Below are 26425 nucleotides of genomic sequence, written 5' to 3' on the forward strand. Positions count from 1 at the left end.
TCCTGCGTCGGGTCTCTGGCATCCAGATTTCTTAGACTATGGGTGGGTATGACAAGGGAACATGCTTCATTCTGTCCAGGGAAGCCAACAAGAGCCATCCACCCTGACAGCTCTTATTTAAACAGCTGCTTGGCACACAGACAAGCCATATCCTCCTGGGTGGATGTGTACACCTATCCACTGCCTACCTCCCCTGAACTCCAGGACATAACTTACCAGACTCGGGCACATGCCCCATCCTCCACCCACCTACCCATCCATCCTACTCACCCACCCACCCAACCATCCACCCACCCACCCATCCACCCATCCATCCACCCATCCATCCATCCATCCATCCATCCATCCATCCATCCATCCATTCATCTATTCATCCACCTATCCACCCATCCACCCATATATCCATCCATCCACCCATCCATCTATCCATCCACCACCCATCCACCCATCTATCCATCCATCCATCCATCCATCCATCCATCCATCCATCCATCCATCCACCCATCCATCCATCCATCCATCCACCCATCCATATATACACCCACCCACCCATCTATCCATCCATCCATCCATCCATCCACCCACCCACTCATCCACCCACTCATCTACCCATCCATCCACCCACCCACTCATCCACCCACTCATCTACCCACCCATCCATCCATTCACCCATCTACCCACCCACCCACCCATCCACCACTCTATAAGATCTTGATACTCCAACTCCCTAAAAGTCATCTAAGAAGTTTCTAGATCTATTCAAAGAATGAGCTGCCTAACCTTCAACCTGCAATACAGCAATCAGAGCCTACTATGACCTGGATATTTTTGGCAGGTCACCACTTGCTTTGGCTTAACAGAAAGAAACCTCACATAGCTGCTTGATGGGACTAGGAAACTGACCCCCTAAAGCTGTCCCCTTCACCCTAAGGAAACAGAGTTCTTTTCCAATCCTCTTCGCCCATTTCTGACTTCCTCGTCTCTGGCTGACCTAAAGCCTCAGGGCCTGGGTTTGGATCCCAAGGTTCTGCCCGCTCTAAGCAAGTGACAACAGAAAAGTCACTAATTATCTCTGGCTTATGGGGCCTGGCTATGACGTGGGGTGACTGCACCTGTTCATACAACGGAGAGGCAAATCGAGGAGGAAAAGGGTGAGAAGCTTTGGAAAACTCGACCACGTGTCACTCAAGAGGCAGAGTGAGGCTGGATGGTACCGGGCTGGTGCTGGTGGCTTCCTCCCACCCCGCTGAGCTGTGGCAAGACGTACGCTTACAGAGAAGAGAAGCCTCGGGCATGCCCACCCTTGCCCCGCTCACAAGTGAAGAAACTGGGGCAGAGTCAACAGAGAGTTCCCTGAGGCAGAGCAAGGCTTGGGACATACTGTTCCCACTGTCCAGGCCTCGGCCTTGGCCAAGGGACATGAGACGAGCATAGGCGACAAGAAAGCAGGAACTGGAAAGGGACAGTGGGGGAGGTGTCAGGAGCCTCTGTCACTCATACGCACACACATACACACAAACAAACTCACACTAACCGTGCACACACACACTAAGCACATGCACACATATACACTAATATACATACCATGCACACATACGCTAATACACACATACACTAATACATGCACACACGCATGCACGCACACACACTAACCATGCACACACACTAATACACACACTAACATATGCACACACTATTATAACACACTAACACATGAACACAGACTAATACACACACTAACCATGCACATACACACTAATACACACACTAACACATGTACACACACTAATATACAACACACTAACACAAGCACATACACATTAATACACACACTAATACACATACTAACACTGCACAACGCACTAATACACACTAACACATGCACACATGCACTAATACACACACATGCACACACATACACTAACACATGCACACACACACTAATACACACACTAACACATGTACACACACACAAATACATGCAATGAAATTAAAGTGAGAACTTAGCCAATAAGAAAAACCCTATCCCTGTTCCATCGAAACTTATTTTAGGGCAGAAGGTAATTGCCAAAGCTTCAAATAAAAAGCCAACCACAGGCTGTAAATGGCTCCAAGTCTTTAATTAGACCCCAAGGAAAAAAGAAAACAGTTGCAAAAAGAAACTAAAAGTTAAGAGAAGCTTCCAGAAAGGAAGACACAGGACCCCTCCTGCCTTCCCCATCTCAAAGGCCTTCACGGTGGCTGCTTCACCTGCGGCTGAATCACATTCAACAGGCAGGTTGGCAGTGCCTGTTTTTGGAGGCAGATACAGAGTCAAAATTGTCTTGGACCCCAAGAGAGTGCCAGTTCTGTCTTAGGACCTCTTCTGGGGCCTGCCTATCCACACCCCAGTCCACCAAAGCTGACCTCTTGTTGGACACCCTAAGCCTCGGGGGAAAGTGAGGTATTTCTACTACCCTTGAACGTGACGGAGTAAGAAAAAGGTGTGGCGTGGCCTTGACTCACTTGAAGGCCCATGTATCAAAGCCACAGACCCAGCTCTTGGGCCACGAAGCACTCATCCACAGTATTGTCTCTCAATCTCGGGGTCTCTCTTCCTCGCTATAAGGATAGTTTTTTCTGTTGAGTCACTTATGGCTGAGTGGCTCTGGGGAGCCACAGATGGAAACAGGTACCCCCTGCCTTTTCCTGTATGATCCCCGCCCGCCCCCAGCAGATATAAATGTTCAACAATCCTTAAGGTAATGGCGTGGCAGGGAGGCCACCTGTAGGTTATGCCGTTTCCCTGAAACAAGGCAACTTCACACCAGACACCGCACCCCTAAATCCCTGCCCAGTCCCTGTCCTTGGAAAACACGGGGGGCCTATACTGACGGTGGAACTGAGCAGAGAGCGGATGCTGCCCTTGGGAAGGCAATGCTGTAGAGGGAGGAGGGGAATGAGTGTTCTCGTCCCTCATATAAGTTGATGCAACTCAGGGGGTGAGCCAACTCCACAGCTGGGGACTCCATGGGCTCGTCTAGGAGCCGCCATATCCCAGGCCTGGGTGTTGTGGAGTTGAATGAGGTGGGCCCAGAGACAGAGGCAGATAAAAAGGAGGCCTCACGGAGGTCAGGGCAGCAACCACTCCTCGTTCAGTGTCTTGTGAGTGTGAAGCCCTGTGCCACAGGAGTCTCAGAGAACACATTCTGCGGCTATGCTACACGTGTGCCCATTTCACAGAGAAGGGCAACAGAGCCAAGTGTGGCGAAGGGACAGCCACACATCGGCCCGCATTACAACGCAGGGTGGCCAGTCCTCAAACGATCGTCCCCTTTATCCGTGACCACTATTGGCTCCTGTCCTGGGTTCTCTGATGGTGCCTAGAATGTAGGCGCCTGGCTCAGCTGAAACTGAGCATAGTGAGAGGACTTTGCTATGCCGCTCACCAAGCCACTAAGCCATGCTGCCACAGCCACGACCCTCATAGCCATGACTTAACAGGAGAAACGGGTGAACCACGTCTCCCAAGCGGCCTACTCCCACCTGTCATTCCCTGGGGATAGAGGTGGGAAGTGAGAACCTCTTTGGCTGGAAGCCTCATGGCTGTTGCTTCCTTCTTTCCCTGCTCAAGAAGGAGAAGGGAGTCAGGCCCCTGGCAGAGAGCAGATGTCTGGCTTATTAGCATACTGCCTGTCTTCCCTGAGTGTTCACTGGATGGAACCAGATGCAGGCAGGGATGTGACCTCTACCCTATCCGGGTGGGAGCACATGGAAGCTGCTTCTACCCTTTTCTTTTTTCCTCCCTACACTGGAAGACTTAGGAAAACCCCGTTTCCACTCCAACCAGGTGTGACCAAAACAATCCCAAATGGGCAGGCCCATGACAAGAACCTTGTTTCTGGGGTAGGGCTGAGAGGTTCTCAGGGGGGCTCTAAGTTCTTTTCTTACTTTCAATTGATTTTGCCAGGAGGCTGGAGTCTGTGGGGGAGGGTGTCTGCCCCTACTGTTCAGAGATGTTAAGAAGGACCCTACACTCATGGTTTGCTAACTTAAACCCCAAACAAAGGAGGCCTAGGTAGTCCTCCCTCCAGGAAGGCTTGTCTCTTGTGGACATGAGATGGCACCAACTTGCAGGAGAATGCTGACCTGCCCTCGAGGCACCCTTAGCCTTTCTGCAGGCATGTGTCCCTACACAGGAGTGCCACACTAACAGAGCAGCAGGTCCCAAAGGCAGGGAGCTCAGGAAAGGCAAAGTTACACAAAGACAGGGACCTTAGTTAAGAGAGAGAAGTCCTGGCATCGGTAAGGTTCAGGAGTCAGGAATGGCCCCTCCATGACAAGTCTTGTCTCTGGAGAGGATGGACCAAACAAGGACCCCCGCAATTGTGTGATATGAGCCTCAGCTGGTGATGTCACTGTGCTACTCTGGGCACCATTCCATTTTCGTTTGTCATTTTTATTATTTTGAGACCGTCTCCGGTATCCTGGGCTGGCCTCGAACTTGCTACGTAGCAGAGGATGATCTTGAACTTAGAATCCACCTGCTTCTACCTCTCAAGGGCTGGGATAACAGCCACGCACCACACTTGGTTCCAAGTTGCTGGGAACTGAACCCAGAACTTCATGCATGCTAGGCAATCACTTCCGACATGGAGCCAGCTCCCATTGGCAAAGCATGCTGTTTTTCTCACTGGAAACTGGAGCTGAGTGGGATGCCCCCTGGCATGATGGGAGTTGCCACACATGCTCAGTAAGAGGCCTGCTCACACTATGCAGACTGTGCTAGTTGGGCCGACACCGCTGGGGCAGCTGCTCCTCTCACAGGCACCAGGATTCTAAACATTCTACAGAAGACTTTCCCTCGTATTGGGTTTTCGGGAAATGGGGGGCGACTGGTTAGTAGCCTCGAAAGCTACCTTTCCTAAACTCTTTATCCTTCGAATCGAGATGAGTGAGAGGGAAGGGGAGATTTGATTGGAAACTGTGTCTGGACAGTCTATGTGAACCCCAGTGACCCAGAGCTGGCCTGCAAGGGCTCCAAGACACATGGACCTGAGCATAACCAGATGGAAGGTGGTCATGTGACTGGATCTTCCTGGCCCCATCTTTTGGAGAATGATCTTTGGGGTGAAGCCTATTTATCTAGGGCAGCAAGGGTTAACACTGGGGTTGGCAGAGGCCAGGCAGCACGGAGCAGTCCCTGTTTATTAATAAGCTATTTATCACCAGCTTTGCTTTTAATGCCATTTGGGCTTAATGTCGTTAATGAAATATAAATACCCACGCTAACGATGTCGGTCAGAGGCAGCACGGGCAGCAGACGGCTCAAGAACCAGGGCCAAACCGCTGGGCACGCTGGGGAAGAGGCTGAGAGCTCGGGAAGCGGAAGAGGTTCCCACCAGCTCGGCACCCCCCAGCCCCTTCTGCTCCCACCGCAAGAATCTGAAGCTGGCCGTGTCTGCCGGGAAAGGCTGGGAGGAGGCTGCCCAGGGGGCTGGGGAGAGAAACCCTCCGGGGGTGAGGATGGTGTTAACTCCTACAGCACAGAGCCCAGCCCAGAGATCTCCCACCTCGGGCACTGCCCTTCTGGCATCGGGCCCCTTGGCTGCAGGAAGCTGGACTTCCACCAGCTGGCGGCCGGCCCTTCTTACTACACTGGGCTCCCTGACCACGGGGAACAGAGCCAGGGTGACAGAGGTCACAAGAGGGAGCAGTTAGGATCCCATCGAGTCTTCCAATAAAGATTTTCAATTCTGGCACCCAGAATGACATTCTAGGCAGCCCAGCTCTCAAAGCTGGCATAAGGCTGCTCTAGGGCCTTGGGAATGGGTATCCAGAGGCCTGAAGATGGTTATCAGTGCTCACAGGGCTCGGAACATGGAGGTGGCCTTACAGAGCTGGCTTTTGTTCCTAACTTAGTCTAGCCTCTCCTCCGTACTTAGCCATGTTTGCCTACCTCTCTTTGGGCTCAAAACAGAGCCCATAACATCAATACAATACAGGACTCTCAGGCCTACCCTCAGAAGTCTGAAGCCTGCCCCTGAATAACAGTCTCTTCGGAGAGAAGTGGCCACCGGACACTGTCCCCAGCCTAGGGGTCATAGATGCACCTATGCATCCAAGGAGCACCGGGACCCAAACACAGGATGAGGGACTTGGGCAGGTAGTGACCTTTTGCCTCCAACCTCCTCTCCCTGGACAAAGGCAGTGGGAGACACAGTGACTCCAGCCCCACCTGCTTGCAAAGTCTACAGACAGCTTCACAGAGAGTGCCACTTCTTTTTGGTGGCAATCTAGGCTTCCCTTAGCGAGAAGCCCCAGAGATTCTGGTCCTTTCCAGGCAGGATGTCAGAGGAAAGAGGAGGCCATGGAAACCTGAATGTCTACCACACAGTGAACAATCTTTTAGTATAAGTATATCCCAAATATCACACAGAACATACTTATGCTAAAAAATGATTTGCTGTTTATCTGAACTTCAAATTTCACTGTGGTCCTTTATCTCAATGGGCTAACTCTGGCAACTCAATCCAGGCCATTCAGCGGGGACACCTGACAGGGGGCGATGGGTTCTGGTGTATGGCAGGATGACAAGGGTAGTGGAGGCCTCTACCCATCTCTGCCCATCTCGGGAGAGCTGACTCCCTTCAAGAGACTCTTTAACTGACTGTCCCAACCCCTTTCGATGGTCATTCCTACACTGCCCTGGGCCACTGCTCACCTGTGGTGGGTCCCCTCTGCCTGTACCCCTCAAAGTCACCTCCATGTCCCCAAGGAGTACAGGGCTCATTTGCCCGGGCTTGGTGGAGCTCAGCTCAGCAGCTAATCCCCTGGGTGTCTCCTGTCAGATTATTAATTAGCTAAAGCGGATCGGTCCTAGAACAACATGCACTCGGGCTTCAGATAGAGCAGGCCGGGAGAGCCGGCCGGGGGGCTGCTTAAAGTGACAAGACCCTGTTTGCAAACTGCTTCCTGGGAGGCTGGAGCTAGGAGGGGGCCCAGACAGACCCCTTCCCACACACACCTGCGTCCGCTCCCAGATGAAAGTGCATGCTGGGTGAGAGGTTCGTTTCCCAGGGGACCAGGAGAGAAGGAGGAGTCGGAGCTTGCAGCTTGCGTCTTAATAAAGAGCTGGCGGCCTCTAATCAGAGCCTGTCCTTCAGAATGCTTCAGAAAGAGTCCAGTTTCACTCGGGAAACCGAGAACGAAACAGAACTCCGCCTACAAAATGCATAGACTCTTCATGCACGCTAGGTGCACAGGCCTCCGACCGTCCTCCAACAGGCAGAGTGGGGACAGGCTCTCCCCTCGGGGACCTCAGAGTTACTGTTCCTTCTGACAGAACGGCTCTTCCCCCAGATATTAATTAGCATGGATGACTTCCTCACCTCCTCTCTGTCTCTATCTCAGTGACCCTTTCTCCAGAAGACACACCTAAAGGGACACACCAGCCACGTCCCCCACCCCCTTTCTTCCAGCCTCCAAGGAGGCTTTGGTTTTCCGACATCCGTTTGCTTCGTCTACCTCCTGATCCTTTGTTTCCCTCCACCAAAGGAAAGTTTCAAGAGGACAGGAATTCTTGACCCCTTTGTTCACTTCCTTAACCGGGGGATCTGAACTATGGCTTAACAAGAATAAACGGACGAATGAAAAGAGGAGCGTGAGCAGAGGTCAGAGGTCAGGACTGTCTCTTTGGCACCCACTTCCTCCTGGTGACTTTCTGTGATCCCACCTTTAATGGCTTCCACTACAGCCCTGTTCCTAGGCCCATTTCACTCATGTGCACTCCAGATCTTGGTCTCCCGACCTATGCCATGGAGGAGTGAGCCCTTCCTGGCTGGGACTGCTCCTCTCTGCCCAGGGAGTAGGGCAGGGTGGGCCACTGGTGACAAGAGGCAACATCCGGACTCGTAGCTGCTGCTGCCCGGGCCCAGCTCAGCTGCTAGCAAACTCCTGGGCTCGAATTGTTTCAACTTGAGTAGGTGAAGCTGAAATACTAAGTCACAACAGCCCGAGACTTCATTACCAGCTCTCAATACAGATTACTAAGGGAAAAAAGTTGCTTTTAATTGCTTTTCCCGATTAGCATTTCTGGAGAAGGTAATGTGTGTTCTCCCCCAATCACCCACCTTGGATTACCATCTGTTCCCAACCTTAGGCTGCAAGGCTAAGGTCAGAAAAGAACTCCCATTCCTGAAGGAGTCCAAGGAACCAAACCGAAAAGAACAGTGAATGGAGACCCCTACTAAGCCTTATGGGAGCAAACAGGCTGTGAACTGTGGGCAGCTGACCAAGGACCTGAAAGATGGGTTGTAAGTGCCCGGATGGAGCCTCCAGTTGGTACCCATATCCCTATATTTAAGGACTTTCGCCTGCACCGGGGCTATTCCTGCGTAGATTCCAAAATAAAATAGGACAAGGGGCCAGCATGATGTCATGTCTGTGATCTGAGACACTGGAAGTTGAGAGGTAGGAAGATGTCAAGCTGGAGGCCAGCCTGGGCTGTATAATGAGACCCTATCTCAAAAAAGATGAAAAAGGGGCTAGAAAGATAACGCAGCAGGTAAAGGTGCTTAAAGCCGAGCCCAATGACCTGAGTTCGATCCCTGGGACCCACACAGGGGAAGGAGAAGACTGACTTCTGCACACACACACTCATAAACAAATGCAAAGCGAGAGGAAGCTGGTAGAACAGGAGAGCCTTGAAGGTCTAAAGGAAAAGGGAGGAATTCACAGGGCTGGCCTCAGACTCCTCTCATATGTAACACCCAGGGCATTGCTTCATGCCAGTACTGACATGTCACTGTGGATGCTCAGAAGCCTCAGGACCATAGTGAGGCAGACTGTCAATTTCCTGACGGTCATTCCACCCTTGGAAGCACCATGTCACATAAGGGAACGACCCTACAGGGTACTCCTAAGCAGGGCAGGCACCAGTCTGCCATCATTTTCCCTTGGACCCGTGCTAAACAGGATCCAGAGAGTCTCCACTGGAAGGCAGAAGACACAGGGAAACTGAGGCAGAGGGCTGTCTGTGAGTAGCGGCATCACCAGAGAGCATTCTTATCCAGAACGGACACAGTAAGACCAGTGACTCTTCCCCGAATCATCTCCCCGTCACACACCCACTCACGCCAAGGGGATCCCCCAGACCACCACAAAACCCAGGGGGTTGCGGAGACACAGGCTACCCTACTTCCCTTCCCCGGCACTTCCCTCTCCCAGCCCCGCCCTTCTGCATCCAGCACTGTGGAGGCTGCATGCTCTAGAGTTGCCAGCCTCCCGTCAGATCAAAGCCCCGGAGGCTGCCATTAGAACTGTCCAGTCCAGTTAGAAGTGAAGGTCATGGATCTAGTGCAGACCATGGAGGCAGGAGGCAGAGAAACCCCCACTCATGCAGAGACACAGGCCTGCCCACCCAGATACACCCTCCTCTAAGGCAAGCAGACGCACCCAGGATGACTAGCTGATGCCCCCCTCAGAGTCAGACAGAAGCACCAGCTGTGGGCCTGGGATATCCCCATCAGCCCCTGTGGACACCAGCCTGCCCTTCTGCTCATTCCCTCACTCTCCCTGGAGGTCAGGCCTCCAGAGCTTCCTGGAGGGCTGAGCTGCTGTGCCACATATTGCTTCCCACTTGGGACACCCCCTCTGCCCCCCGCAAGATGTCACCAGCCTGCCCTTCCTGCTACACCCCCTGGAGGTGAAGCCTCCGGAGCCTTCCTGAGGGCGAGCTGGCCCATATGGCTGGGGATACGTTGCCAGCACCAGTTAAGTGCTCATGGAGCCTGGCAGCCAGCAGTGACAGCTTTCCACTCACGCCAGCCAGACCTTTGGCTTGTTACTGGGCTACACGGCAGCATCCAGAGAGGCACAGACAGAACCTGACAGGACGTTGGGGTGGTCTCATCATTACAGCATCCCAGCCAGGAGAGCTGTCGCCAACCTGGCCCACACAGGTAACGCCAGGATACATGGGAGGAAAGTCTTGCGTCAGAGGTCCCAGAAACAGGGACAGGGTCTGGGGTCAAGTCTCCCAGGATGCCTACAGCAATTCACACCTTTGTATGAGGAAAGGATGTTAGGATCCCTGCCAGGGAGCCAGGTGGAGGCCAAGCTGGCCCGGTATATATCACAGTCTGAGCTAACCCATTTTTTTAGCCCTAAGAAGTGCTCATCTGAGGATCTGTACAACCAGGGAAAGGGCAGAAGGTCAGTTCTGGGGGACACAGGGCACATTTAAAGCCGCCGCAGGGAGGGAAACCCAAAGGACACTCAAACTCTGCACAGAACCCGGGGTGGAAAGGTCCAAATTGACTATGCGGTGCAGCCTCAGAGCAGAAGAACAGCGACGGCAGCATTCCCGACAGCCAGCACGACTCCAAGATGGCGCTTCCACTGAGATCTGTGGGACACGGGAGGGGGGAGGCGCAGGTGCACAGGGGGTGGGGAGGGGGAACTCAGAATGTTCCAGGCATCCAGGGGACTTTCCTTGCTCCTCCTGTTCCACACATAGCTAAGCCTCTGAGCACACACAGATTCTACTCCTCATCCCAGCCATCATCTTCCCGCTCCAGTGGCTGCGGCCACTGTTCCCCTGACTCGTGACATCTTCTCTCGCTGCCCCTGTGATGTACAGTCCCCGGGACACCCTCAGCTGTCTTTTAAAGTAAGTCAGATGGCCATATCTCCCCAGGGACACCCCACCACCTGTCCCCTGGCACACAGAACGCCACACATCCTGGCCCTCCCCATCTTCCCAGTCACATGGTCTAGTCGCCAAATGGAGTTAGTTACTCCCAGCCAAGGACCTTGAAGTCACCTGTGGGTCTCTTCCTGGAATTTCTCCCTACCTGCTCTTCAGGTAGCTGTCCGCATCATGTCTTTAATCTCTGCTGTCACTTCCTCAGAGTCTGGGGGAACACCCCACCCTACCATGTCCTCGCTCTCTTCTCATAACCTCACCCTATTCCTACTTAGCCCAAGGTCCGCCATGTTTGTCTTTCTGCATCTGTTCATTGTCACTTCTGACAGCAGGGACTTCCCGCACATTCAACTCCATCTTCTGCAGAACCTTCAGAATGGGGGAAAATCTAAGCCCGAACCTGATGGGGGTCTGTGGACCACAGAAAGCACAGACTTCTACCGGCATACACCCTGGTGAGGCATCTCTGCCATGTCGGACCCCAGTCCGTGGTCAAGGTCGTCACTGGAAAGGATTGAGTCAGTGAGCAGGGACCCATGCTTGACATCCCCTCTCTGAGCCTTCTGAGTTCCCAAGCTTCATTATCACAGCCGGAGACAGCCGATGCCAGGATGCGGGAGTCCCACTGGGCCTGTTGGGCCCATACACTGTGCTGGGTTGCAAATCCCAGCTGGCATGGCCCCTGGGAGTCAACTGTGAGTGGAAACTTCGGAAAGGGAAAAATTAATGGGCATGTTTTGCCCGGAGAAAGAAGAAAACAAAAAGAAGAGAACCGGCTCACATTAGCCCTAACGGGGCTCTGCAGGTACCATAGCAGCAGCCCAGTGGCAGGGCTTCGATCCTCCCAGGAAGCAGAGGCAAGCCTGGAAAGCCGTGGAAGGCCATGGAGTCCACAGGCAGGGCTGGAGAAATGGCTCTGCAGCTAAGAGCACTTGTTGCCCTTGCAGAGGACAACACAGGCTTGATTCCCAGCACCCACATGGCAGTTCACAGTCACCTGTAACTCCAGTCACAGAGCATCTGACCCTTTCTGACTTCAGAGGGCACCAGGCACCCACATGGTGCATAGACATACAAGCAGGCACACACCCATACACATAAAATAAAATTTAAAAATTAATCTTTTTTTAAAAAAAATAAAGTCAAGATGCTAGCACCAGACCCCAAGGAGACTTTGGAGCAGTGAACGTGACACACTGCCTTTCTCAGGCAATAGTCTAAACATCCCTACGCTCCTCAGTGGCAGGAGAACAGCGGCAGCACACCTTGAGTACCGACAGACTGACTCCTGGAACATGATTGTACTAAATACCAGGAAGAAGAGTTCCCACCACTTTAGCAACCAAACGCTACATTTGCATCTGATTTGCAAGTTCCTGGGTTACATTCAGGGTTTCTGCTAGTCCCCAAGGAATGACAGCCTGACATGAAGCAGGCTTGTAGCTCTGGGGACCTTGCAAACCCCAGTGGACACCAAGGTACCCAGCTCTCCAAGTGCTTCCTAACCTCCGGTTTAAAGTCCAGACCACAGAGGGAGAGGCAGGACCCTGTATCCTACTCAGAGTGCCCATGGGGAAGGAGAACACAGGCGGGGAAGCCAGGAATGCTGACCTAGTGTGGTACACACAGGATGAGTGGCCCCCAGTCTTGCCCTCCCCAGTCAGTCTTGATCCCCTCTATCCCAGACTATGCCCATCAATTGTATGAACACCCAGACATCGCTGAACTGGTTCTCTTGAGAATGCTGCTAACGACCAACATGCCCTGAGAAACTTCTGTGTTCAATACCTGTAGGCAAATATCTGTGAGTACGACTACAGACACTCTTTGTGATTTGCCAAAGGCAAGGCGCTCTTTTCATGCCCTGATCAAAGATACCCACTAAGGAAGGTCTAGCCTGGGCTGGAGACAGCCATGATGGGTCATTCCCAGGCTAAGCTCCTCTCACAAACAAACTCAGGGCAGAGCAGCCTGTGAGACTGCCTGTGCTCATGACAGCCAGTGTGTACACAAAGGCCTGTCGTCCCCATGGTGAAGTTTAGAGTGACCCAACATTTTGATCTTGGAGGGGGTAAGGGTATCTATCACCTGAGATATCTACCACTGTTGTACCCGTATGGTCACATCGTTGGGAATCACTGGAAGGACTCTATCAACGTCTTTGAAAAACCAAGACCCAGAGGAGTGCAAGAAATAAGTCTGATGGCAAAGTCAAGGCTAAAATGCATGAGTGTTTCTGTGTGGCCCCTTTTCATCTATGGTACAGGTATATGAGCTACTGGGGTACAACCCTGTGAGAGAAGTAAGTCTAAGGACTTGAAGTGGCAACCCCCAACTGGCCAGCCTTCACTTCCCAGAGCATCATGGGAACCAGGAGAGTCTACCTTTGCATCCCAAGAGGCCAAGGTCCGAAGTCCATTCCAATGCACCGCACTGGGGAGCTGCAAGGTCCCCCGGCGAAGGAGGAGTTTGTCGCGAGGCAGTTGGAAGGCAAGAAGGATGGAGAGGTTCTGCCTTCTCTCAGCAAGGTCTGTGTGCCTGTCGGAGAGGAGAAAGGGAAGCAGGTTTGGTTTCTGGGCAGGCAAGGTTTAGCTGATAAAGGCATTTGCCACCGAATCTGAGGACCTGCATTTACGATTCCACAAATTGCCGTGCACAAGTGTGTGTAACACACATACATACAAAACAGTAAATATAATTTAAAAACATTTAAAAAAGATGATTAGATTACAGTTGGAACCCACCAAGCAATGACACACAGAGGACAATGGGAGAGTTCCAGCGCCCTGTGTGGCAACCAGTCAGTGAAGCAGGAGATTCTGGGACCTGCCTTGCCGATCAGAAGATGGCATTGACATGGTGCATGCCATGCCTGACTCTGCAGCCAGTGTGCCCTTTGCACAATTATTAGCCAACTGCTATGAGCTGTCATACCTAATAAAAGAATCGAGCAGTAAAAACAATACTGGGCCAATCAGGTGCCACCCTGGGTAACAACAGAGGGATCACACCCAAGACTTGGTACCTGGGGTGAAAGGTCAGCCCGAGAATGGATCAAGTCAACAGATCAGACCCATCCAACAGAACCAACCAATCCTGGATTCCTAGCCGCCTGCTCGCTCCAGGTTTCCCCTTGGCGAGCTCCAGGCTGTTCCCAGGACCCGGTGCACAGCCCGTGGAAGTCTTCAGAGAGAGCCAACAGGTATCTCTCTCTGCATCTACCCAGGATGGTAGATTAGATTTCGTCTCCATTTCCCCCTTTGCTCTGCTACAGTGCTATTTCATCTCATAGACAGGAAAGAGGGTGCGGATACACCCTCCAAGGAGGCCACCGGGAGAGATTCCTCTGTGATAGGTGCCGGGCCAAAAACAGTGGCCTAAAGAAAGTTGGAGCCCTACTACCGGCAACCTTTGTGTCAATTTAAGCAAATATTGTGGCGTTTCCATGGTGACTCCTGTTTTGAATATCTACTTCGCTCACTTTTTAAAGGGCTTTTCCTGTTTGCATTTCAACTTCAAACCTGTAAATATTTTCAGCCTTTTTAGGGAAAAAAGAAAGAGCCCATGCGCGTGCAAACACAAGCAAGTACACAACTTCTCAGGCGCGGCAGTCCAGCCTTGCGGACGTAAGATGTGGGACATGGAACTCTGAGGTCATTATCCGCTCTCATTCCCACCCTGCAAATAGAACTGCCACTGAAGTTTGGGTGACCCTTCCTCCTTTCCGGGGCCTAGCAACGCCCCATACATGTGACTATGTGTCCTCCAAGTGGCCCAATCTGGACGGCACAGTCTGGAACGGATCAGGCAGCAACCTGGTTAGTTTTCTAATGACCCAGCCATCCAAGTCCCCAGGGGAGTCTCCCCAGGGTGTGTGAGCCCCCTCCTCTCCTGACTCCCAGGGCTGGGCTGAGTAGAAGGGAGCTGGCTCTCCGAAGGCCAGCTTCAGCACCGGACCCTTCTCTACTGGAGCAAGGCGTCAAGACCAGCTCCCTAGGGAAAACTGGGATGGAAGGTGACTGAGAGCTAGGGGTGGATTCGCCTGGCTCCCATCCACCCTTCAGCATCACCAGGGTTAACAGCGTGCTTCCTGGTTTCCATGGATTCCTGCCAGGCCCCTAATGTGAGTTTCGTGTGATTTGGGGGAAGTGGATTTCCTTTGTTTTCCAGTTTGGGAATATTTTTTTTCTTTAAAAAAGAGGAAAAAACACTTTAATGGGAACTTCAGGGCCACTGGGAGACTCACTCCTTTGGGTTCTGAAACTCCCTTGCCTGTTAGTCCAGAATCTCCCAAAGCCCAGGCAACTTTTGGCTCCAGTCAGAAAGATGATTGTGGGCCAGAGGAAGGGGTACCTTGGATCATAGCTTGCACCCCAGACCACTCTCCTGTGGGGGTCTCTACCCCAGTACCTCATCACAGAGAGCCCCTCTAAAATTCAGAAGCTAACTTCAGAGCTGACACACACCCTTTTCAGTCTCACACTGGGACCTCCATGCTCCCTAGACAAGAGGTCCGGGACATAGCCACCTCCTAGACTCATAGAAGAATCTCAAAGACAAGTGTCCAGCCACATGCCAGAGGTGTTCCAGAGTCTATGCCCTGGTCAAAAGGGTTTCCAGTGGGGGGGGGATATTCGAGACCCCAGAGTGCTTTTATTCTCTTCCAGACCACTGAAGGGCCAGCCCAGGAGTCAAGGAACTAAAGAAGGGGTATGGCCAGGCTACCTCCTCCTCAATTTTTCCCATTCCTGCCATCCCTGCTCAGCCTCGCTAGGGTGGCATGACCTTGTTCCAAGACTCCCCAACCAAGTGGCCTGACCCATTTAGCAAACCAAGGCATGGGCCCCACAGCCTTCCGAGCACCGAGGCCCTCCCATGTCACAGCCCCGGGGCTGAGGCACAGATGTCCGTCATTACGGGCAGAGCCTAATACATCGCTAAGCCGCTGACCCAGGTTAGGAGCCAAACACATAACCCTGGGCTGAAGATCCAGAAACAGGGGTCTGAAGCCGAGTTCTGCCATTTGACTCTCCGACGGTCCTCCTGGAGGCCACTGGTCTCCTAAAGACTTGGATTCCTCACAAGTCAACTGGAAGGACAAAGAAGAAAGCGGCAGGAGCCATCTTTTCTCCCACCCAACAGGCTCGGGCTAGCAAGAGAGGCAAACAGGGATCCAGAAATGCTCCAGACCATAGTTTCCCTCTTCTTTAAGCCTCCTCAAGAGCCTTCTAGAACTGTCCCAAAAGGACTCGTACAGCCCTCTGCTCTGTGCTCCATGTATCCTTCCTCACGACATTAAACTCCATACAGAACTGGAGTAATTTGTTCACATCCTGTCTCCACCACTGAAGTCTTAACTCCTCAAGGGCAAAGCCCAGGTCTTAATTATCTTTGAGGCTCCGGCACTTAGCACAACAGCTGGCCCTCGGTGGGCGGCGTAAGTTTGGTGAAGCTGAACTAGTCCCTGGTTTCATGTCACAATCAGAGGAGCCTGGTGCAGCTTCTCCCTCTCCTCCAGCAGAATGCTTCCCTCTCTCACCGCCTGCTTGGCTCCCCTGAGCCCCAACCTGCCTATTGGCTTCTCTCCTCCCCCGTGGTCTCACTGAATTTACAACATGCAGCTTCAAAGGGACTTCTGGTTACTTGAGCCTCTTCCAACTAATCCAAAAAGGACGAGCACCTACTATGTGCTAGGGAGGAGAGGGCACAATGGGTGAGTAGCTTTCTCCCTCTGCCAACCAGCTCACGAGGACAGGTGGTAGTAGCTAACTAGATTAATTGGACAAGCACGGTGCCAAGTGTTCTACACACAGGATCACGATGACTCTTTAGAACACAAAAGCAGGAACAGCACGGACCCCACGGACAGATTAGGGACAACGGTACAGAGATATGAAGTGACCAGTCAAAGGCCACATGGCTCACAGGTATGGAAGTCAGGCCAGGGCTGGTGACCCACCAAAAGTTCTCCCTCTTCGTGATCTCAGCACTCGCCCTGCCCAGTGTGAGTGCCCCTCTGGAATCACACCTCTTCTGGTGTGGAGTCATCTCCTGCAGTACACCAGGGCTGCCAGAAAACACTTGGACCCCGCAGCCAAAGGCAACATCTGTGCTCAGGTTTTCTGGCCAGGTTTAACAGTGGGAGGAGGGGTAGTCCTCTGAAAACACACCAGACGGGCAGAAGGACACCTGGATGTAGCTGGCGAATGCGCTCTCTGCTAGAGACCTGCCTGCTGCTCTGGAGGACGGGACGGACAGGGCCATGCCATTTCCGTAGGTCCTGTGAGAACCGGACAACTTCTACTCCGCCTCTGGCAGGGACCACTGAGGACCTTTTTCTTCCACAGAGAGGCAGAAACTCCCGGCATTAGGACCTCCCGCCATAATGAGCACCTGCCTGAGAGGCGTGGGCTTGGGGAGCAGGGTTAACATACCCTTGTTTTTATCTTAGGTGAGTGTGTACACTACAGGGAGGGAGGCACCTATCGTCTCTTCAAAGGAGAGACGGCAGGGTGAGGAGATGGCGGGGAGAGATCTACATATGCCAGGAGAGATGGTGGAGGACCCGCCAGGGTAGTGAGAGGACAGAGCGCTAATGAACAGATTTCATAAGCCATCCAGAGTGAAAACAAAACACAGACGTGCCATTGCCCAACTTCAGGGTTGTATGGAAAAGAAGAAAAAAAAAAACACAATAAAAAAATCCACATCTTAAATACAAAAATCCTACGTGATGTGTTGCGGCATGAAAGTGTTTTCCACTGCATTTTTCCTCTGTGATCTCACACAGCCTACGATGGGTCCGCCCAGCACGGTCGGTATTTGATGGTACACACTCAGAGCAAACACACACAATTAACCAAAACAAGGGCAGTAAATATTCAAATCACTCCAAACTGGCATCTTGCGGCTTCTCGTGACCTCTGGAGATGGCTGTGCTGGCTCCGAGAAGGGCCCCTTTAGATGTTAGGAGGGAAGATAAAGGAGAACATGGTTCAGATAGGAGGAACCAGAACTCCCAAAGCCTAACACCCAGCAGCCCATTCCGTGGCCCTTTCTATATTTAAGGGGCTACCCTGCTGAGAACAGGGGACGGGAAGGGGCCCACGCGTCTCAGAGTCCTTTCTACATAGTGCTCACCCCACTGTTACAGTATGTCTCCTTCTCCTCTCACCCCTCCCCCTTCTAATTGTTGGATGAATTTACAGAGTGCTGTGCCAAAAACAATCAACTCTAGGGAACAGAGTCATACAAAAAAGGGCGTGTCGCCAGAGGGAGACGGATATCCATGGAAACCACCACCTTTCACAGAGGCCTAGGTGAAGCTTGGGTGAGGTGGACCAGGTGGAGAAGTCTGCTCCTCCCAGAGCACAGCCTTAGAGAAGACTGGAGTTGCTGACAAACTGATGTAGCCAGATACAGTGGGGAGAGTCGGGAAATGAAGTCAACCAGATAGCATGTCAATGGGAGGGCTGTTTGTACACACACACACAGGCTCACACTACTATGCCACTGTGCCAGGTCACTGGGCAACAGGCAATAGGGGCTAAGGGCACAAGCTTTGGAACCAGATTGCCCAGGTATAAATGCAAGCATGGATACTCCTGAGCTCTGTGGCCCTGGAAAAAATGACTCTGACCTCTCTTTGTCTCAGTTTCTCCATCACAAGATACCGTTCTAAGAAAAGTGCCCAGCCCACGAAATAGCTGTTAAATCACAAAGAGAAGGGGTGGGAGAGAGGACTCCGAGACTCTGCTCCAAGGAAGGGAGAAAATAATTGTTGTTCACATGATTATGCACTGTGTACTTGGGATTTTAAAACACCATTATACACAATCATCCCAAGAACTCAATGAGGTAGATGTTAATCTCAACCGAAGAGTTGAGAAGCTAAGACTCAGAGAAGGCTGGGACACACCCCAGGTCACACACAAGCAGAAGCAATCGAACTCAGAGCTATTGGACAGGGGTAGGCTGAGGTGAGGGGCGGAGGGTAAGCAAGGGAGGGGAGGGGGCCCAGGTCCTGGAGACCTCTCCAACCTGACTTGGGTAGATTCATAGTGGCCCAGGGTTGCTTTTCCAGGTGACAAAATGAAGACCTCCTCTGTGCCACTGACTGCTGGCAGAAGAGACGGACCAGTTACAGGATTGGGTACCCACATTCCTCAGGAGTTCCTATCCAAGGCTGAGCCCAAGAGGTCACCTTCTGAACCTTCTCTGGGTCCAGTTGGCATCTCCGGAATCAGCAGAGCTCGGGAAAATGACAAGAACAGGGCGACCTCCCTCCCCGCAACCGATCCAACAGCCTGGGAGAGGTTCCGCTTCCAAGCCAGATGGCATGGAGAACCTGAGCTTTGACCTTCCTGGAACCCAGGCAGATCCCTGGGAGGTACAGGGCACAGGTCTCCCCCATTGAAACCCAGCCCCAGGGGGTCCTGCAGGGCAAGTTGGAGGCACAAGCTGTCTGCCCGGCTTTGTCCTCACCCTCACTGAAGACCAGGCTTGGTGGCTCAGCCTTTCTACCATCAACCACCCAAACTCATTCAGATATTTCCCCTCACTTGCTTTTTAAAAAAAATTTAATGTTCTCTATAATTCATCCATCCCAGAAGATAATCGATAGAGCCCGTAATGAAAATCTGAGCCATATTTTATGATCCGCTGCGAGCAGAAAGGGCCACATCAGCAGGTCCGTTTTTGGCTTTCCCTATCTGTCTTGCCTGCTGCCCGGGGATTGCTTGCCCTGCGAGCCCTGCCCACATCCCTCCGCCCAGAGCTCACACAAGCAGGGCCACGACCCTAATGATCATCACCCTAATGGTCACTCAGCTGGAAAGCCACAGGACAGTACAGGCCTTCCTGGAGGGGCCCCCAACTTGGAGCCTCCGCACCCCTATCCTGGGAGCTCGCAACACCTTTCAACACCTTTAGTCAGTGTCCTTCTGGAAGTCCCAAAATTTTCACAAGTGGCATTTCCCACCAAGAGAGATGGCTTCGGGCCTAGGGAGATGACTCAGTTGGCAAGTACTTGCTGTGTAAGCATGGTGACCTGAGTTCAGCCCAGCACTCAAGCCAGGTATGCTGGTGCAGATGATGTGCAGCCCGGCACTGGGGTCGGGGTGGGGTGGGGGTAGGGACAGGCAGATACGTGGGGCTTGCTGGTCAGCCAGCCTAGCCAATCTGTGAGCCCTAGATTCTGCGAAACACCCTGCCTCAAAAATTAAGGTGGAAGCAAAAGAGAAAGTCAGCCTCTAAGTCTCCACACACATGAACACAGGCACATGTTCACACACATTAATATGCACATGTACACACATATATGAACACACATGAGCATACATGTGCACATACATATGAACACATACACTACATAGAAAGTGGAAGGAGATAAGGGAGGGGAGAGTGAGAGAGGGGACAAAGGAGGCAGGCTGCCTCTCTTTTCCTGGCCTTATGTCTTGGACCTTCTGGTCAGTGAAGTGGACATTATTGCTCATTGTTACTATCTCCAGCATGTCCTTCCTGTCTCTCTTGTCTCCTGTGGACCAGCCAGGCAGAGGGAAGCAGGGACACTGAGAAGAGCGGTCTCCACAGAGCACTTGACTCTGGTCGTGGCACCTCCTACTTGGAAGCCAATCAGCAGACACTATGTTCTTTCCAGAATCCCTCACTGTCTAGCACCAATCAGAGAATGACATGGGGAGATAACAGTGCTAGGAACAGGTGACCCCAGCATATCTACTTAGAGTCCAGAGAAAGAGAGCGCTCAAGCCAATAAGAAGAGCAGGCTTAGCCGGGCATGGTGGTGCTTGGCTTTAATCCCAGCACTCAGGAGGCAGAGTGAGTTCGAGGCTAGCCTGGTCTACAGAGCAAGTTCCAGGACAGCCTTGGCTTGAAAAACCCCATTTTGAAAAACCAAAAAAAGAAAAATAAATAAAGAGTGGGCTTAGGCCACCTGATGGAGTACTACACAGCAGGAAGGACAAGCTTTTAAACCAGACCTGGGGAAAACTTTCATAGCACTGTTTTGAAGGCTACCTAGCAGAACTTCTGGCACTGCCCAATATGGCAGTCTCTGGACACATGTGGCTTCCAAGCACTTGGAATAGGGTGAACAGGGCTAAGAAACTAAATTTTTAATTTTATTTAACTTTAATTAATTTACATTTAAATAGCCACATGTGACCAGAGAGTAACTGTATTGAACAAGACAGGTTTAGAGGAATAATTTCATTGATGTAAAAATAGCTTTTCTTAATAAAAAATTAAAAACCCTTTTATCCCAATGCAACAGGAATAACCATTATTAACTATAATAGCAGTTAATATTTAAATGTGCTGCGGCATGCCGGGCTCAGTGGTAAGCATTTCAGATGGGTTGGCATGTGAAATCCTAACCAAGTTTACTGTTACCATTACTGCCAGTTTACAGATGAAGAAACTAAGGCTGAGATACACCAAGCCATATCCCCGGTGTCACACTGCCGTGGTCAGTGAGGCTGAGACACTTCCCTAACATACTTTTAGCTATACCCTGCCTAGTTTTGAATTCGCTTTTTATATTAAAAAATACTTACTCATAAATTTACTAATGGAGAGAATGTATTTTTAAGGATTTACTTTTATGTGTATGAGTGTTTCGCTTGTTTATATGTGTGCGTGCTGACCACGTGCATGCCTGGTGCCCAAGAAGAGGTTGACAGATTCCCTGGAATTGGAGTTACAGACCATTGTAAGCTGCCATATGGGTGCTGGAAACCAAGCCCCTGACCTCTGTAAGAACAGCCAGTGCTATTAACCTTTGAGCATATCTCTCCAGCACCCCCCCCAATTTTTTTTAAATTTAATTTAATTTTTTATTTACTTTGGTGTTTTTCAAAACAGGGTTTCTCTGTGTAATTGTCCTTGCTGTCCTAGAACTGCTTTGTAGACCAGGCTGGTCTTGAACTCACAGAGATTCACCTGTGGCTGCCTCCCAAGTGCTGGTATTAAAGGTATGTGCCACCACCTCTTGGCCAAAAATGTATTTTAAAACAACCTACAAGGAAGCAGTTCCCTTTCCCTAGTAGCAGAAGATGTAAAGACATTACTGAAGCGCTTGGTTTGTAACTCAGCTGGTAGGTGGAGAAAGAAACTGAGCTTGAGACTCCCCTGTGTCCCCCAGGCCCTCATTGCTCCGTGTCCTGTATCAAGAGGGGCCAACGCCTTCAGTGACACTGGCCTGAGATCTCCCAGGCACTAGATGGCTGGAGAAACCCAGCTTCCTTCTCACCCCACGGTCGGTTCATAGCAGGGCCTTAGCACTTTGGGGATCCTAGCCAGGTCCCCATCGCAAAGGAGGCAGAGGCTGACTAGAAAAGCCTGCATTCACATCTCACATTGGATTCTGGCTTCCCACCTCCTCACGAACACAGGGCGGGCTCAAGCTGGGACCACTATGTTAGAGACAAGGATATGGACAGACTTATTTTTCCCAGGAGGGACAGCCACCATCCCTATTCACCTACCCTTGGGCTTGGTTCAGAATGAGGGGGCAAAGAAAACCCCTCTCAAAATCAAAAGACTGAGCCAAAAGTCAAAACAGACTCAAGGAAATTCCCAGTTGTATTGGTCTGTTTTCCAGGGCACCAGCCTGGGACAGGGGATACAAAGTGACAGCCTCACTTGGTCTGGATTTGATTTTGGCTTCCCCTCCTTGAGATGCACAGACTGGTAGTGTGTAGACAGGAGGGGTGAGGATAAATGTCCTTATTTAGAAGTTGTTATTGTTATGTATTTCTGGTTCCTGCTGTCTGGGGTTCTCTGTCATTTCCAATCTACCCTAAGTTCCCCTTGAATTCATATATTTATTTTTTTGGGCCGGTTTCAGGTGCTTCTAGCTTATCAAACAATCAACCCTGAGAGGCACGCTGGGTGTTTCCAGAAATTACATCACAAAAATCATGCAATTAAAGTGTAAGGGGAGGAAAAAAAAAAAAAACAGAGCTGTTGCTTAATTTCGTATTTTAATTAGCGACTTATTGTAAACGTAGACTTTTAAAATGGAGGCGCCTAGGCAAAGCCAGTAAACAAGTTTTTCTAATGAATTAATTTCACTCCTCCTCACCAACGCAACTATCGCTCTCCGGATTTGCCCTGTCCCAGCTTTTGTCTTCTATTCCACATCTTGATCTTTGCTCAACCAGACAAACAACCTCCAAATAAAATTGGGAAGTCTAGTACCAAGGAAGCCAAGGGAGTCCTGGCCAATAAGTTAATAGTCTTGACCTTGAAGAAGTTGACTGTGAACCCAGCACGAAAGTGGATGTTACATCTCTTCGTAACTGACTCTCAGGGGACCCCTGTATTCCTCTGGGGCACAGACCTCCAAAGGGGACAGAGAGGAAAACTAAAAACTGGGAACTGTGATGACTGAGGCACGGGGGGGGGGGGGAGCCGAGCAAGCAGCACCTGAATCCCAGCAGTGAGGAGAGACCTAGAGAGAGAGGCTGCGCTGTTGTGAAACCTGCTGGCTGCCTGGAGGAGGAGGAACATGGCGGAGCGGGGGGGGAAGCCATCTATGGCCATGAAGACATTCTGAAAGGGAAGAGTCTGTCTAGGTCAGTTCAGAGAAATGATACAGCCATCTTCTACTGCTCGGGCACCTCCAGGGGTCTCCAGGCTTTCTCCTTTCTGACCTCCCAGCTTGGCAGCCTCTTGTGGGCCTCCCTGTTCAAGGACTAGAGCAGGCTAAGGCCACAGCCGAACCTCCTGCCCTCTGCGCATGCTAAGAGGAGGGTCCACAGGATGCCTCGGTGTCCCTGCTCACTGAAGAGCAGCGCGAGCCTTCCTATTACCCCAGGGACACAGTGGACTAAAGCATGAGGCCTCCCTGGCATCGTCAACTCCCAAACCAACGCAGAAACACCACTGAGACTTGGCTGTGCTCTAGGGACCTAGACCTGGCCTGGGCATTTGGTGTCCCAACCGAACTTCACCGTGGCCACTGTGCTTCTAGCTGAGGAATTGCAACGCACGGCTCAACAGGGATGTTGTCCATCTCTTCTCTCATCCGTCTCTCTTTAAACTGAGACCTCTTGCCTGATACATCCACGTTCCCAGGGACAGTAGATGGCCTTGTGATCTCAGTGGTGTGGGGGTTGGGGGCCATCCAGACCCCTACTCGTCAAGAGTCCCAAAAAAAGGAAGGAGGGAAGGAAGGAAGAACCAAAGAGAGGAAGGGGCTGGACCCCGTGTCATTACTCACGGGTTAGGAACACAGACCCAACCCAATGACAGACCTGCTGGATTGAGCTTCAATCATAAAGGAAAGCTCCCATCAAACGCAGGCTGGGCATGGCTGTACCCCAAGATTAGGGATTTGGAAGCCCATCTGAGGAAGCTGGCCCTGGGAAGACAGCAACAGGATTTAACACCTTATCCCGGCTGTCTGGTAAACACCCTCTGCCTTGCCTACACTCCACTCGGCAGCTGGCGCTCCTCAGGTGTGTCGGCGGCGACGATGGGCAGGTAGAGACAGCCGTAGGCAGAGACAGGAAGGGGGGAGAAGGGGCTGAGGGGTGGAGGTTGGGTGGGGCTGGCCTGTGAGGATGGGATGGGAGGCAGCCAAGCCAGACAGTCCATGAGACAGCTGACAGGTGCAGGAAAGGGGATGGGGGAAAGGGGGGGAGGTTTGTCAGGGGGCTAGAACACTGGGGCATACTGCTGCTATACCCAGGGGGAGGAAGAGCTTCCTGAGTGGAAGGAGAGGAAGAGAAGAGTCTTGTGCGTGAACGATCTTGGAGACTAACATCGTTTTCATATTAAAGTAGAACCTGGAGTAGCCCTGGGCGCTAGACCACAGGCTCGCCCAAATCACACAGATCCGGTAGAACAACAGTTGGCTGGCGCCCTTTTACATGCCTGTCGCCAGCTCAGACATACATGCATACCCCAGACTCCAAGGTCAAATCAATCAGAGTAGAGGGTCCTTCTATTTTTGGAGGGTTCCAAGGAAGGAGGACGTGGGGGAACGGCACTGAAGCAGATGAGAGGGACCTCAAGCTTCCAGAGATGACTTGGGGACAGTTACAGAGTAGACAGGTAGAAAAGAGGTGCCTGAGGGTCCTGGGCATTCTTAGGGAAGATCACCATAGCTCTGACCCCAGCCCAGAGGCCAAGTTAAGAGATTTGGCAGATGCCTATGCCCAGGCCAGGCACTCCTGGTGCCACCTGCAACACCAGGCTCAGCAGGGTACCCCACTAATCCTCTTTCCTCTTCCGTCTGCTCCCCGGAGTAATTACAGTTTTGGGGTGAAATCTCCTCGGAGTGTAACCCCCTGCCTGATGCCCTGTCTAAATCCTTGGGTACACAGCAGGGCATCTTCCCCATCTCAGAGAACTCTAGAACATTTCCAAGCCAAACAACACACCCCCACTTTCAAATCTCCTCACTTGCTTTTCTCCTTTCAGCCATACGCTTCCTGGCCCTGGCCTTGGCTCCTTCAAGCTGGGAAGACCCTGCTGCCGTGTTCCTTAGCTGTTGGCCCAGGGTCCCCTGCGTGTGCTGGTGTGGAGAGGAAAAGGTTCCTGGGCTACTATATGCCTTGTATCCTGCACATTCTAAATCCTGCTATCCCCAGGAATCCATCCACAGTCTCATCCCCTGAAAGAACCCCAAAGAGGCCAAGATGGAGAGGGTTTCTGCATTACTGTCCCCCATGGGAATGCCAGCATTGCTACTGGAGGCTAATTGACCCTTACATGTATCCCACCACTTAAGTCAGTGTGAGCCCTCTCTCCCCCAGATGTGGTCCTGCAGATTAGCTGCCAGGAGAAGCCAGGGGCCTTTCCTGTCCTGCCCTTCTTGGCTCCAACACTAACTCTGCAGTCAAGACCATCCTTAAGGGTTTTCTGCAGCGAGTGCAATGTCTTTGACAGATCCCTCCAGTCTCTTCCATTCTGGCCTAGCCAATGTCAACATTGAATCTTCTCCTTAAGTGCACCTACCATTGAGAGTATGCACGCACGCACGCACGCACGCACGCACGCACACACACACACACACACACACACACCACCCAGCCAAGGGAGAAAGAAATATACTAGAACACCCCCCTACACACTCCCACATAGAATGATCTAGAGTCGGGGCTGGAAACAAACAAGACCAACTCACTTTTCTCCTGCACCAGGCAGATGTCCAGAAAACCCTGGGCAATACACCTTACTGACTCCACCAGACACTAGAACACTTGTTCGGTTCCCTACATTTGGGAAGTGGGTCCCCAGAGCATCCCTTTGGGCCATTGCTGCTGATAATTTTTCAGAGATAAATAAACCGGTTTGGGTAAAACAAGATCCAACCTGAATTCTTCATCTAAAATCCAAGATGAACCTAACCTTCTACCCTTTTCCTTTCCTCTACCTACCTCTGGTTCCCTGAAATCCAGGCCACTTGACTTAAAAAAAAATCAAACTTTTTTGGTTTATAGACACCACCACACCTAGGTATGGCTAGTCATTTGAACCCACTTGAAAGGATCCTGGCTCACTGAGAAAGTCCTGTCTACTTTCTCACGTTGGCCTGGACTAGAAGAAAGAACAGAGAAGGACAGATATGTCTATCAGCCTCTGTCTGGTTGGCTTGTAGCCTGTATCTTTCTCTGATTGTTTCTAGATTCCAGATTCCAATGGTTCCTTTCCCTAAAGTCTACAATCCTTTTCTAGAAGGTCAGTGTGATCTGGACAACTAGTCTACCT

The 26425-nt window shown here is 51.5% G+C and overlaps 1 protein-coding gene across 1 annotated transcript in view; it reads right to left on the reverse strand.

The window, feature by feature from the left end:
• Nucleotides 1–26425, reverse strand: part of Casz1 (castor zinc finger 1) — a 145170-nt gene that overhangs the window by 99792 nt on the left and 18953 nt on the right. Inside the window, exon 2 of the mRNA XM_057785266.1 lies at nucleotides 13072–13225. The gene's annotated coding sequence lies outside the window, so the exon portion shown is untranslated. The remainder of the gene's footprint in view (nucleotides 1–13071; nucleotides 13226–26425) is intronic.

This window comes from Chionomys nivalis, chromosome 11 (genome assembly GCF_950005125.1).
Source record: "Chionomys nivalis chromosome 11, mChiNiv1.1, whole genome shotgun sequence".
NCBI lineage: Eukaryota > Metazoa > Chordata > Mammalia > Rodentia > Cricetidae > Chionomys > Chionomys nivalis.